The following is a 12422-nucleotide window of genomic DNA, read 5'->3' as shown; positions in this document are numbered from 1 at the left end:
TCCTCGACGATAAATAAAGTAAAGGAATAACGATGTCATGTTTGCTTATAAACCAAGGATATGGCGATACACGTGTACAGGCATGAATAAGAAAGAAGGGGGAAAAAAAGCCATAACTTTGAGCGCGGAGACTTTTACGAACATCTAATGGCCGCAGCGTGCCTGTTCGAGGTTAATGGTCGCATGAAAATATTTACAACCGCTCGGCCGCACCGAGCGTCTTCGCGTGGCGCACGGCCCGGCCCCTCACCTTCTCTCCTTACAGGGAGGCCCATATATGGGCCAAAGCTTCCCAGAAATACGGCCCTTCGGCTCGAGTGCAAACCAGGCATTCTCTCAAAGCGGAAGGAGGGAAGAGTTTCAAAGTGAGCCATGATGCCAAACAGGGTCGAACATTAGAGCAGGAACGTTCTTCCTCTGTCCCGCAAGGCTGCACCGAGTGGGTGGCTTAGTCGACAAGTTCCTCAGAGCGAAGGCGCCCCCACGAACAGAAAGGATAAAAGTTTGCAAAGTGAACTTTGTCACTTTTTTGTTTTGTTTCCAGAGAACGCAAAGCTCGAATGACCCTTTGTATTGAATAGGTCTTTACTGGTGTCTGAAGCGAGACAGGATTCAAATCCTGGGGATGTTAACAAGCTCGTGTTGCCGATAACCTCTGCGCGTTTCTTGGTGTTATCTCAAAGAAGGGTGCCGACAGATCGCGGGATGTGAGAGCCTTGAGGTGTCACAACAAGGAAGGTACCTTAAATGCACTATATATATACAAGGCTTCTGTCCACCACGAGTGCTGACCCAAGCGCTGAGGCAAGAGGGGCCATTTCCCAAGAGCATGACCCTCTGGTGAGCTTTGCTGGTGAGTTTGCTTGATAGATCAAACATGGTAGGACCAGTCGTCATGAGATGCATCGTACGAAGTTTCCGGATTTTTGTTGAAATGTAATAGCCATTACATCGATTTTGTGTCATTTCATCAGCGGCACACTAAAGTATTTGATAAAACTCCAAAAATGACATCACCGTGTTTTTCCTTAACTTTTATTGTGTGTGTGTGTGTATGTGTGCATATATATATATATATATATATATATATATATATATATATATATATATATATATATATATATATATATATATATACACACACACACATATATTTGACTTGCAGTGTTTGTGTGAGAAACTCTTGAGGTTATCCAAAAGATTCAATAGCTCAGTGGGCTGTCGCCACATTGGCGATGAGGTCCTTGGGTTTGAGTCTTGGGTCGAGTCAGGATTTTTCACATTAACTTCACGTGGGAATTTATTCCTGTTTATTTATAGGTATGTACATATATATATATATATATATATATATATATATATATATATGTATATGTATATATATATATGTATATATATGTATATGTATATATATATATGTATATATATGTATATGTATAAACATATATATATATATATATATATATATATATATATATATATATATATGTATATGTATAAACATATATATATATATATATTTATATATGTATAAACATATATATATTTATATATGTATCAATATGTATATATCTATATATGTATATATGTGAATATATATGTAGATATATATATATATATATATATATATATATATATATGTATGTATATATATATATACATATAATTACATATATACACACACACACACACACACACACACACACACACACACACACACACACACACACACACACACACACACACACACACACACACACACACACACACACACACACACACCGTTAAATTGGTGTTTATTGAGTTGTTTGACACAGCAAATATATTATGTTTATAAATTAATATTTGTACTCGTATCTTTTGTGCCACTATGTGGCTAAAATAACAAAGATAAGAGAAAATTTAGCAGGTGTCGGAATATAATCACACATGTTGAAAGGAGATAAGACAGATGAGAGTTGTAGGACATGAAGCTTACCATGGGGAACGCCACCTCGTAGTGAGGACCTCAATGCAATGTTATGTTCCTTGCAAGCACCTGAAATCCAAAGTTTGACAACTTTAAGACAAGGCAATGGACGCAAATGTAAAGGCAAACTAAAGAATGATATCAAGGAGAGCGGCACGTTTTATGTAGATTTCCTTTGTAAAGGCTGACTCTGAGACGACATGCTCGTATACACAGCGCTGCGAGCGGCCACTAATGAATTAGTAACGACTTTTTCCCATTACAGCCTGCAGCTTCTGGGCTGCATCATTGTATACGATGTGTTTTCACAAACTAGATTAGTGCCCAAACAATGGCACAACTCAAGAGGAAGACGTTTCCTTTTGAAGTCACTAAAATTCCCACGGAAGATTTATTTTCCATTTGAGCCACATTTAAGATTGCACATTGAATTTGTGATCCAAGGTAAAAATAGTAAGGTGCGTGTCATGATTCACTGCCATGTTATCATAATATAGGCCATTGACATCACTTGCCTCTCCAGTATTTGGTGATGCTTTCAAGTGAGTACTTTACCAACATCATAACTCTAATATCGATATGCGCATCACTTTGAAACCTTTGTTTCCTTGTCCCTTTCTTGATGTGTCTCTGTCTGTCTCTTTTTTTGTATTTATCTTCTCTTCCTCTCTTGTTATCTCTTCCTTCGAGCTTTTAACTATACGTTTCCTTTTTTGGGGTGTGTGTGTATGTATGTGTGTGTGGGGAGGGGGGGGGTCCTTTTGTCCTTCCTTTTATAACTGTTTCAATAGCAAGCTTTTCTGTTTCTTTTGAACTTCTTTATTCTTTCAACCTATCTCTCTTTTATTCTTTATTCCCATATTTTCTAGAGCCTTCTTCTCTACATGCGTATTTGTCGATCTTCAATGGCCAACGGATAGTCAAGTGAATTATTAATTGCCCGTTGCTGCAAGACTCATCAGCAAAGAGGTTTGTTGGAAAAGGCCCCGCGGGCCCGCCATGGCCGAAAGCTTGGAGCACAACCCGCACGACCTCCGATCGCCTTCCAGAGAACGCATTTTTCGGAAACGGATGTCATTTAACATTGTCACTCTGGATGCTCGCGTTAGGCTCTATGCCCTGAGCTTGCAACCCAAATGACAATGGCAACATTGAGAGCCCATTTCAACCATTACCGTTGGCTGCAAAGTATTTTCCACACATTCTCCCTCTGAGAAGGTCGTGGAACATTTGATTCGAGCGGCTAAATAATGGTTCAATGAATGCCCGAAAGAGGTCACACATATATCTATCTATCTATCTATATATATATATATATATATATATATATATATATATATATATATATATATATATATATATATATATATTTTTTTTTTTAATGTATATATATATATCGAAATATGTGGAGTGTGATAAACACTCCGCTCATCCCCATTGGACATAGTCCTTCATCTGATGTGTGTGTGTGTGTGTGTGTGTGTGTGTGTGTGTGTGTGTGTGTGTGTGTGTGTGTGTGTGTGTGTGTGTGTGTGTGTGTGTGTATAGTATTCCCAAAGCTATCACGATTCAATGTCTAACAGGATGCATTGGAATTGTATCGTTTTCCTCTTGATTGGTTAATAAAGTATTGTTTATCTTGAAAGCAATGGCGAAGACGTAAAAAATGACACCCTCACCAAATAAAGCGACGTTGGGTGGATCTGCAATGCATATCCATAAATTTGAAAGAAACATCCCGAGTTCTTCTGAAAGTACTAACATATTTTCTATTAGATTATTCCACCAGGTCAGAAAAGCATAAATCTATTGTGGAGTTACTTGTATATAAAAGTCTAATATTTGGGTCAGGAAGGGGCAGAAACAAATTGAAGATATCTTACACGGCACGTTAAAACTTATAGTGCGAAACTTGAACAGATCTGATGGTAAATGGTTATCATTGAGAGATATCGCAGAGCAAATGTGATGATGCGAGGTGTCTAGTGTAGGAAGCGCGTCGAGTATAGAGCTATAACTCACCGCCCTAATGAACATTCAGTGAAAACGTAAATACCTCTTTCGGACATCCATCTCGGACGGCGCGGTATACAGGGTTGCGTGAGGTGCGGCTCGCCAGTAACCGCGTCAGTTACGGTGATAAATGTGTAGAGAGTCGAAGGGAGGGATGTGAGCAACGCCTCTAGCTCCTGCGCTCTTTATATATTTTTTTTTATCTCCAGCACACTCCCTCGTTCAGCTGCTCCGCCAGAGCGTGTGTGGGGGGCTTCATGCTCATGTGCTTTGCTCGACAATTGGTCCGTTCTAATTCCATATAAAAAAAACATAATAAAAAGCCATTGCCTTTATTAACATCTCTCTCCTTTTTTGGGGTACTCGTAATATAGTCTACATTCACCTGCGCTGAAAGATGTACAATAAACTGTGGATTATATGAGTGTGTGCATGTCTATGCATGTATATTTATGTTTATGTATAGTTGTGTGTGTGTGTGTGTGTGTGTGTGTGTGTGTGTGTGTGTGTGTGTGTGTGTGTGTGTGTGTGTGTGTGTGTGTATGTATATGTGTATATATATATATATATATATATATATATATATATATATATATATATATATATATATATATATATATATATATATATATATATATATATATATCCAAACTTGGTGGCGGAATGACTAGAGCGGAGTGTCTGTTCTGAGTGTGGTTCGTCGATGGTTCGAACCTTGGCTGAGTCATACCAAAGTCTTTAAGAATAGTACTTCCTGCTTCCTCACTTGATGATCAGCATTTAATAGGATAGAGCATGGACAAACAATGCTGGGAAGGCAATAGCAAATGACCCAGTAATAACCCTTGCCAATAAACTGCTTTGGCAGCGTCAACGATCTGTAAAGAGAATAGCACATCAAAATCAAACAAATGCATACACACACACTCATAATGAAAGGTGTGTATATATATATATATATATATATATATATATATATATATATATATATATATATATATATATATATATGCACACAGTCATATATATTGTGGCTTTTCATGGGTCAATTTGGTGCTCCGTTTAAGAGCAGTAACTCCACCCTTCTTCCCCCTTCCTCCCCCTCAGTTGGTGTTTGAATCTGCTGGAGAAGCTGGAAAGGAACATGATATATATGAACCTTTGGCGTGTGTTGGGTTAGTGCCCCACACACGCAATGTGCGTGTATCGTATTGTGAAAGTGCTTGTCGAGTTTTGATCGCTCTCAATATTTGATGAGGGATTTAGAGCCAAGTCCAGTCAAGGGGAGCGAATTGAACGACTTTACTCGATGGTAACGCTTCGACAGAAACGAGGCAGCAATGCCGATATACAGCACCCGTTACGATAGCAACGCTGCTAAGCGCGCAAACCGTGAATTATTAACCGGGATGGAATTAGAATGAAAACCTAGTTAGGGGGCCAAGTGTTTAACGACGGGTGGCCCATGGTCCACATTCTGAGTCCATACGATGAAGAAATGTGTTCTGCCCATGTTCTCTGAGCACGGCGCTATTAATTGGCAGGGGCAGTGCTCTGGCACTCCTTCAAATGACCAAGATTTACACCAATCTCCTTATGTCCCTCATGAGGGCAAAACTCTCTGTATATAACAGGGAACCTCGCAACACAATGATCAGTGGAAAAAATGGCAATTACAGTAAATGTATATATATATATATATATATATATATATATATATATATATATATATATATATATATATATATATATATATATATATAGTGTGTGTATGGCTAATACATATATATTATAGATATATATATATATATATATATATATATATATATATATATATTTAGGTATTTATATACATATATATGTATTTATATATTTATATATATATATATATATATATATATATATATATATATATATAATATGTATGTATAAGATTGGGGCAGTTGGGATTACACATTTTTAAAGAAGAAGGCGCTTCCAACCAAAGGTAACATACACAGGTTTCGCCGGCTTCATCAGGCACAATAGACCCCGGGCCTCAGCACGTGTCCGGTTTTTATTTCGATATGACCGCTCATTTCCGGTCACGTGCTGGTGCTCGAGGTCAAATGGAGGAGTGCTGTTTTTAAATTTAATTTTGCAAAAGCAAAAGCAAACGTCCTATCACGTTGATCATTGAAGGGGTGCTCTACTCTTTTTTGTTTTTATTGAAACGTGATTTGGTGTTGTATGTGTGTGGGTGAGCATGTGTGTGCGCTTGTTGTTTTTGTTTTTGTGCTTCCGGGGCATGAACATGGCTGGTTTCCTGTCCGGGTTGGGCATGATGAGGCGTTGGTTGTGCGAGTTTTGGATGTTTGGGATTGAATGTTTGTTGCTCACCTTATCCAGCCGTTCACACCATCTAGTTTTCACCATTTGGATTAGAGGTGTGTATTGTGTGGCTATGTCTACCATCTCCCCAGTTAGGTCACCCTCCCGGCTCTTCACGTGCCATACTTCCAAAATCAACCTGTGTCGTTTGTTAGATGTGTCTCGGACACGGGTCCCACAAAGTCAAATTTATGGCCAGATTTCAGACAATGATGTGCTATGGCTGACTGGGTCATTTTTCCAAGCCGAATTTCTCTCTCATATTCATCTAGTTGTTGTTTCAAAAACTCACCACAATTTGAAACAACGACTCGATGAACATGTTGGAGCAATTAGGCTTGGAAAAACGACCCAGTCAGCCATAGCACGTCATTGTCTGCAATCTGGCCATAAATTTGACTTTGATGGGACCCGTCCGAGACACATCTAACAAACGACACAGGTTGATTTTGGAAGTATGGCACGTGAAGAGCCGGGAGGGTGACCTAACTGGGGAGATGGTAGACATAGCCACACAATACACACCTCTAATCCAAATGGTGAAAACTAGATGGTGTGAACGGCTGGATAAGGTGAGCAACAAACACCCAATCCTAAACACCACATCCACATGTGCACAACACCCAATGACAACCTCAACACTCGCACAACCAACGCCTCATCATGCCCAACCCAGACATGAAACCAGCCATGTTCATGCCCCGGAAGCACAGACACAAAAACAACAACAAGCTCACACTTGCTCACCCACACACATACAACACCAGATCACGTGTAAATATAAACAAAAAAGAGCAGAGCACCCCTCCAATAATGTGATTAGACGAATGCTTTTGCTTTTGCCATTTAAATTTTAAAAAGTACTCCTCCATTTGACCTTGAGCACCAACACATGATTGGAAATGAGTGATCATATGGAAATATAAACCGGACATGTGCTGAGGCCCGGGGTCTATTGTGCCTGATGAAGCCGGCTGTGAAACCAGCGAAACGTTGCCCTGAGACCGGGTCTACTCTTACTTTTTTGCTAAAATTAGCGGAGTCGATCGAGTTTTCACTTTTGGTTGGAAGCCCCTTTTCATATATATATATATATATATATATATATATATATATATATATATATATATATATATATCCATCCATCCATCCATCGTGACCATACTCTATGCAGAGCATTGGTGCTGCCTAAGCAGTCTCCTTGGCTATTGGACACAATCCTGGACGGCTCACCACTCTGGCACAGTATACCAGCAAGTTGGCACTCATTTTGCCCACCTCAGAAGGATGACAGACAGTCCACCCCACCTGGTATTAATTAAACAGCCAAGTGGGATTTGAACTCAGATCCTCAGATCCTCGGATCCCAAGCCCACCACTCGAACCATTAAGCCAACACCAGGCAGATACATATATACGTCACCTGTGTTTCATTAGTAAGTTTGTGGTATAAAAGTATGAGGTAAAGAAGTAAAACATCGGTGGCTGATTTTTCATTTAAAAAGTTGAAAATGTCGTTAATAGATTAAACATAGATCAGTGTCTGAAACACCCGTGTTTTCATCCCCACATGTTGCCACATTTGCCATGAACGTTATCTGGATAATACAAATTACACTGTATCGTGCGTCTTTTTTTATTATCAAACAATAAGAGTATAATATAGAGCTTCTACCCCTGACAATGTACACCTTGGAGATAATGTATCAGTCCTCCAGGATCTGGTCATAGAAGACTGAACAAACTCACGCTCAGAAGGATATCTTAAAATAAACCTTAAATAAGGAATAATTATCCTCTTCTTCTTCTTCTTCTTCTTCTTCTTCTTCTTCTTCTTCTTCTTCTTCTTCTTCTTCTTCCTCCTCTTCTTCTTCTTCTTCTTCTTCTTCTTCTTCTTCTTCTTCTTCTTCTTCTTCTTCTTCTTCTTCTTCTTCTTCTTCTTCTTCTTCTTCTTCTTCTTCTTCTTCTTCTTCTTCTTCTTCTTCTTCTTCTTCTTCTTCTTCTTCTTCTTCTTCTTCTTCTTCTTCTTCTTCTTCTTCTTCTTCTTCTTCTTCTTCTTCTTCTTCTTCTTCTTCTTCTTCTTCTTCTTTTTCTTTTTCTTTTTCTTTTTCTTCCTTAATGGCCACAACTATTCCCAAGTTCTTGTGAGGTTAGCCGAGGGAAGCTTGGCCTGAGTCTTTCATGAACCGACTGGCCAAACCTGATGTTCGACAAAGTAGTTTGGGCAGGAAGTAATTTTTACAGGGTGCTGGTGATAGCTCACATACTCTACACGAAGGACACTGTGGGATCTTTAACGTCCACGATGTAATGCCGCAAGAGACGGAACACCCAATTTAATGTCCATCAGAGGGACCGCACACACACACTGGTGAATCACCCAGCTTGTGAAACATCAGGATGACAGTTTTCGATGGGTCGGAGTTCGAACCCAGGTTGGACAACTTAGAGGTGAGTGTGAAATTAAAATAATAATAATAATAATTCCATCAAATAATTTCAACGTATGTATCAACTTAGCAGATGACATGGAATAATGGTCTGCATAAACTTGTACATATAATTTACATATTATATACTATAAAGAGGGATATACATATTATATGCAGTACCTGGTTTGGATGCATCAAAAACCCGGTTTAGATGAGAAGATAGATAAGAGGTATTTCCAAGTGGGTTTTGTTTGGATAAGGTGTGAACGTTGCTTTATATATATATGTGTGTTGGGACATGGACCTTCGTCATTGTGATGTCATTGAAGTGTGAGAGCCGCAACGTGGACCGTGTGATGTCCTTTTTATATATGACTCCCCATGTGCAGGACTTCTGTCCAAAGGGCTAGGAAGTGCAGGAAGCCATTCGGCTTCACTATATAGGTCACGCAACACGCACTTACAGTCCCAGCAGCAAAAGCGCCAGCTCGTGAGCAGCATGTCGAAGATAAATTCACCTCTTTTGTTCACACGGGGTTATTAATTAACTATCCACGGCAAGAAATGCAAACACAAGCCTTTTGGTGTTTCCTTGTAGTGCCTTTCCATATCCCAGGAGCAAATTTGCTCACATTGTTATTTGCAGCTGAATTTCCATCGTGCACCCAGCGGAATGCATATGCCCTCCTCAAAACATTTGTTTCTTCCCTCTGTGGGTTAATTGTTTCAGACTGTGCATACTGGCCTCAACACTGTCCCATGTCGTGTCCAGCATGGATATAACGAAGCATGGATCACAGGAAAACAGCACAGATTTCTCCATGGAAATGCAATTTTCCAACCACCACCTCCACCTTCTCATCCGAATTGCACCCCTTAAAAATCCCCATCCTATCACCCATCCCACCCCTCCAAAATCCCCATCCTATCACCCATCCCACCCCTCCAAAATCCCCATCTTCTCACCCATCCCACTCCTCCAAAATCCCCATCCTCTCGCCCATTCCACCAAAATCCCAATCCTCTCACCCATCCCACCCGTCCAAAATCCCCATCCTCTCGCCCATTCCACCAAAATCCCCATCCTCTCGCCCATTCCACCAAAATCCCCATCCTCTCGCCCATCCCACCCATCCAAAATCCCAATCCTCTCACCCATTTAATATTTCCTTCTAGATTGCTGTAAAGGCTCAGGCCATTATAGAGCAATTACAAAAAAAAAATCCAACTTTCTTTTTTGAAAGTTTTCAAATTTATTTTTGCCAAAAACACTCCCGAGAAATCACTGATGAACCTCTGAAAGTTTGACGAAGATCAGTTTGTCCTTCACTGCGAAACATGGTGACATACATACATACATCCATACATACATACATCCATACATAGATCCATACATACATGCAGACAGACAGACATCTCTCAAGGTATAGATAGATAAGTTGCAAAAGAAATAGAAAATCGATCGTACTTCATAGAATTACGGTCGGTGTTGTTGTTCGTGTTATTATTCGACCTGTAATACAGTTGCCTCATTTTACACTCATTGGGGGAATCTCTTCGCGAAGAGGTAGCAGACTTCACCTTGTTTCTATTTCTCTTCGCCTCATCGAATTTGTTCTAGTCTACTTTCGAAATCACCTTGTTATTTGTACAGTTCATTATATTAATCAGTGTGATGTTATTTTGCGTACCTGCATTTCTTTCTCCTGGTAAAGTCCTCGGTGGATTTCGTGCAGGAGTTTGTTGCAGGAAAGTCCATGGAGAATCGACGCTGGCAGACGTGAGATCGCGATTAATGAGCGCCGAGATAGCGCACTGGGTGAAACCCTGGGTGGGGGATTCAATGCTGGAAGCTCGACCTGTTCAGCATAAACATTCGATCACCTGCTGTATATACGGGAGGAGGGGAGGACACAGTGAGGAATGGACATGTCCGGTTGAGTGAGCACTCACGCACTCCTCTTTCGTTTTCTGCATTTATTCCTCATCATCCTCTTCCTCGATATACACACATAGAAATATATGCATATCTTTCCCTTATCTGCCCAAACTATCGATGATGACCCCAAATTTACCACTGTGCGGCTGCGACTTTCATGACACCCTCAAGTCTCATGCATACATGGGAGTGGGACCGAGGGTACCTAAAAAGCCTCTAATTAAATCCCAAACCCCTGCAAAGTGCAGAAACGTCCTTGTCTCAGGGCTCCCTTCGTGGACTAATTATAAGAGCGGGCTATTCTCTTCGGCTCTATTACAAGCACCTCTGCACACGATCGCCCAACCAGCTCGTACGATGCTTAATCTTGTCTAACGTTCAGACAAGGCAAGGGATGGATGCCTTGGATTGAAAGCTGTGTCTGAACCATGCTGGAAGTAAAATTATGAAGACCAAATGAAAGCAGATGATGATGATGATGATGATGATGATGATGAGAATCTTCTGAAGCACCCATCGCATCAAGTTAGCAAATTGAGTTGGAATGCCACACAAGCATTATGAATCGTATTGCCATTTTCTCAAACTTCACTTGTATAAAGAAACAATAAAATATTATAAAGAGGGATATTGACTCGGTGACATTCTGTTCTCTCTGCCATATTACATTTATCTTTACCTCCACATGATACACTATATTACCCAAAGTATATTGAGACTGCAAGGATGTAGAAGAGGGTCGTTATTAATTCATAACCATTTATTCGATTTCTAATGTTTAACTGATCTGTCTTTGGTAACAAGCAGAACTCCAACCCCATCAGTATTACATTGAACAATGTTCTGGTTAATATTGTAGATGGTGCAATATTGCAGGATTTCTATTCTAAAAGAAAGTGCAACATTATTGGTGTATTACACATGCCCTGTTGACTCTCACCCTCGGTCACAGTGCCAAGCTGCTCCGGAGTGGTTTAATCTAACTTACGTTGGGGTTCTGAGTTGGCCATTGAAGTTTTGCAACGTCGTTGCCCTCAGACTGAATCCGAACAGAAACCTCGGTGTGGCAAACTGCGTTGTCCTGTTGTTAAACACAGAGCCCTCCGTCATCGTATGTTTACGTCTTACAACCAAATATCCTCACATTCTTGTTGGGTCAGACGGGGGAAGCTTTTCAAAAAAGGCTTTCACAAACTGGCCGGCCAGGTCTGACATTCGACTGAACATGGCAGAAACTTTGAATTGGGCCAGGGTGCTGGTGATAACTCGCTTACATTTCACAAAATACATTGTGGGTCCTTTAACATTCACCATATTATGCCAGCAGATGGGAAGCCGGCTTAACAGGCCTTATCTGCCTTACCTTTATCCCACGCAGAACACACCTCACCTGCACAGCACCAATGTGATAACTTTTCGTCGAGTTGAGAAACTGCTTAAAGGTAAATACGCTACCTCTGCACCCTCCTGTTTGATCCCTCCATCAGTGTAATGGTGCACCAAAGCCGGTGGTGCAGTGTCTCCACAACGTTGTTTTGTGGTATGGAGGGTTCGGGTGGAGGACATATTAGACGCCATACTACGTAATAAGTGATCTTATCTGCCTCAGTCCACTCACTTACAGTGAGTGCTTACAGCATAGTTTGCAACGCTCTGACAAACAGTTTGTGAATGTACATTATTTGAGAAGACTTTCCAA

General features: G+C 40.3%; 1 protein-coding gene across 9 annotated transcripts in view; it reads right to left on the bottom strand.

Annotated features, from left to right (window-relative positions):
• The window catches only part of LOC147032371 (homeobox protein Hox-D3a-like), a 196996-nt gene that overhangs the window by 26672 nt on the left and 157902 nt on the right, over positions 1–12422 (bottom strand). For 6 of the 9 annotated variants that reach the window (XM_085869938.1, XM_085869941.1, XM_085869936.1 and 3 more), the window contains 2 exons: positions 10476–10671; positions 1979–2038 (listed from right to left, as the gene is read on the bottom strand). The gene's annotated coding sequence lies outside the window, so the exon portion shown is untranslated. Of the gene's footprint in view, positions 1–250; positions 389–1978; positions 2039–4025; positions 4439–10475; positions 10672–12422 lie in introns of those variants that run through there. The other 3 variants (XM_085869943.1, XM_085869939.1, XM_085869946.1) reach the window with 3 other exon arrangements.

Source organism: Eptatretus burgeri, chromosome 2, assembly GCF_056783735.1.
Source record: "Eptatretus burgeri isolate ZD-2024b chromosome 2, Ebu_testis_v1, whole genome shotgun sequence".
Lineage (NCBI taxonomy): Eukaryota > Metazoa > Chordata > Myxini > Myxiniformes > Myxinidae > Eptatretus > Eptatretus burgeri.
This window is presented reverse-complemented; position numbering and strand designations above follow the sequence as displayed.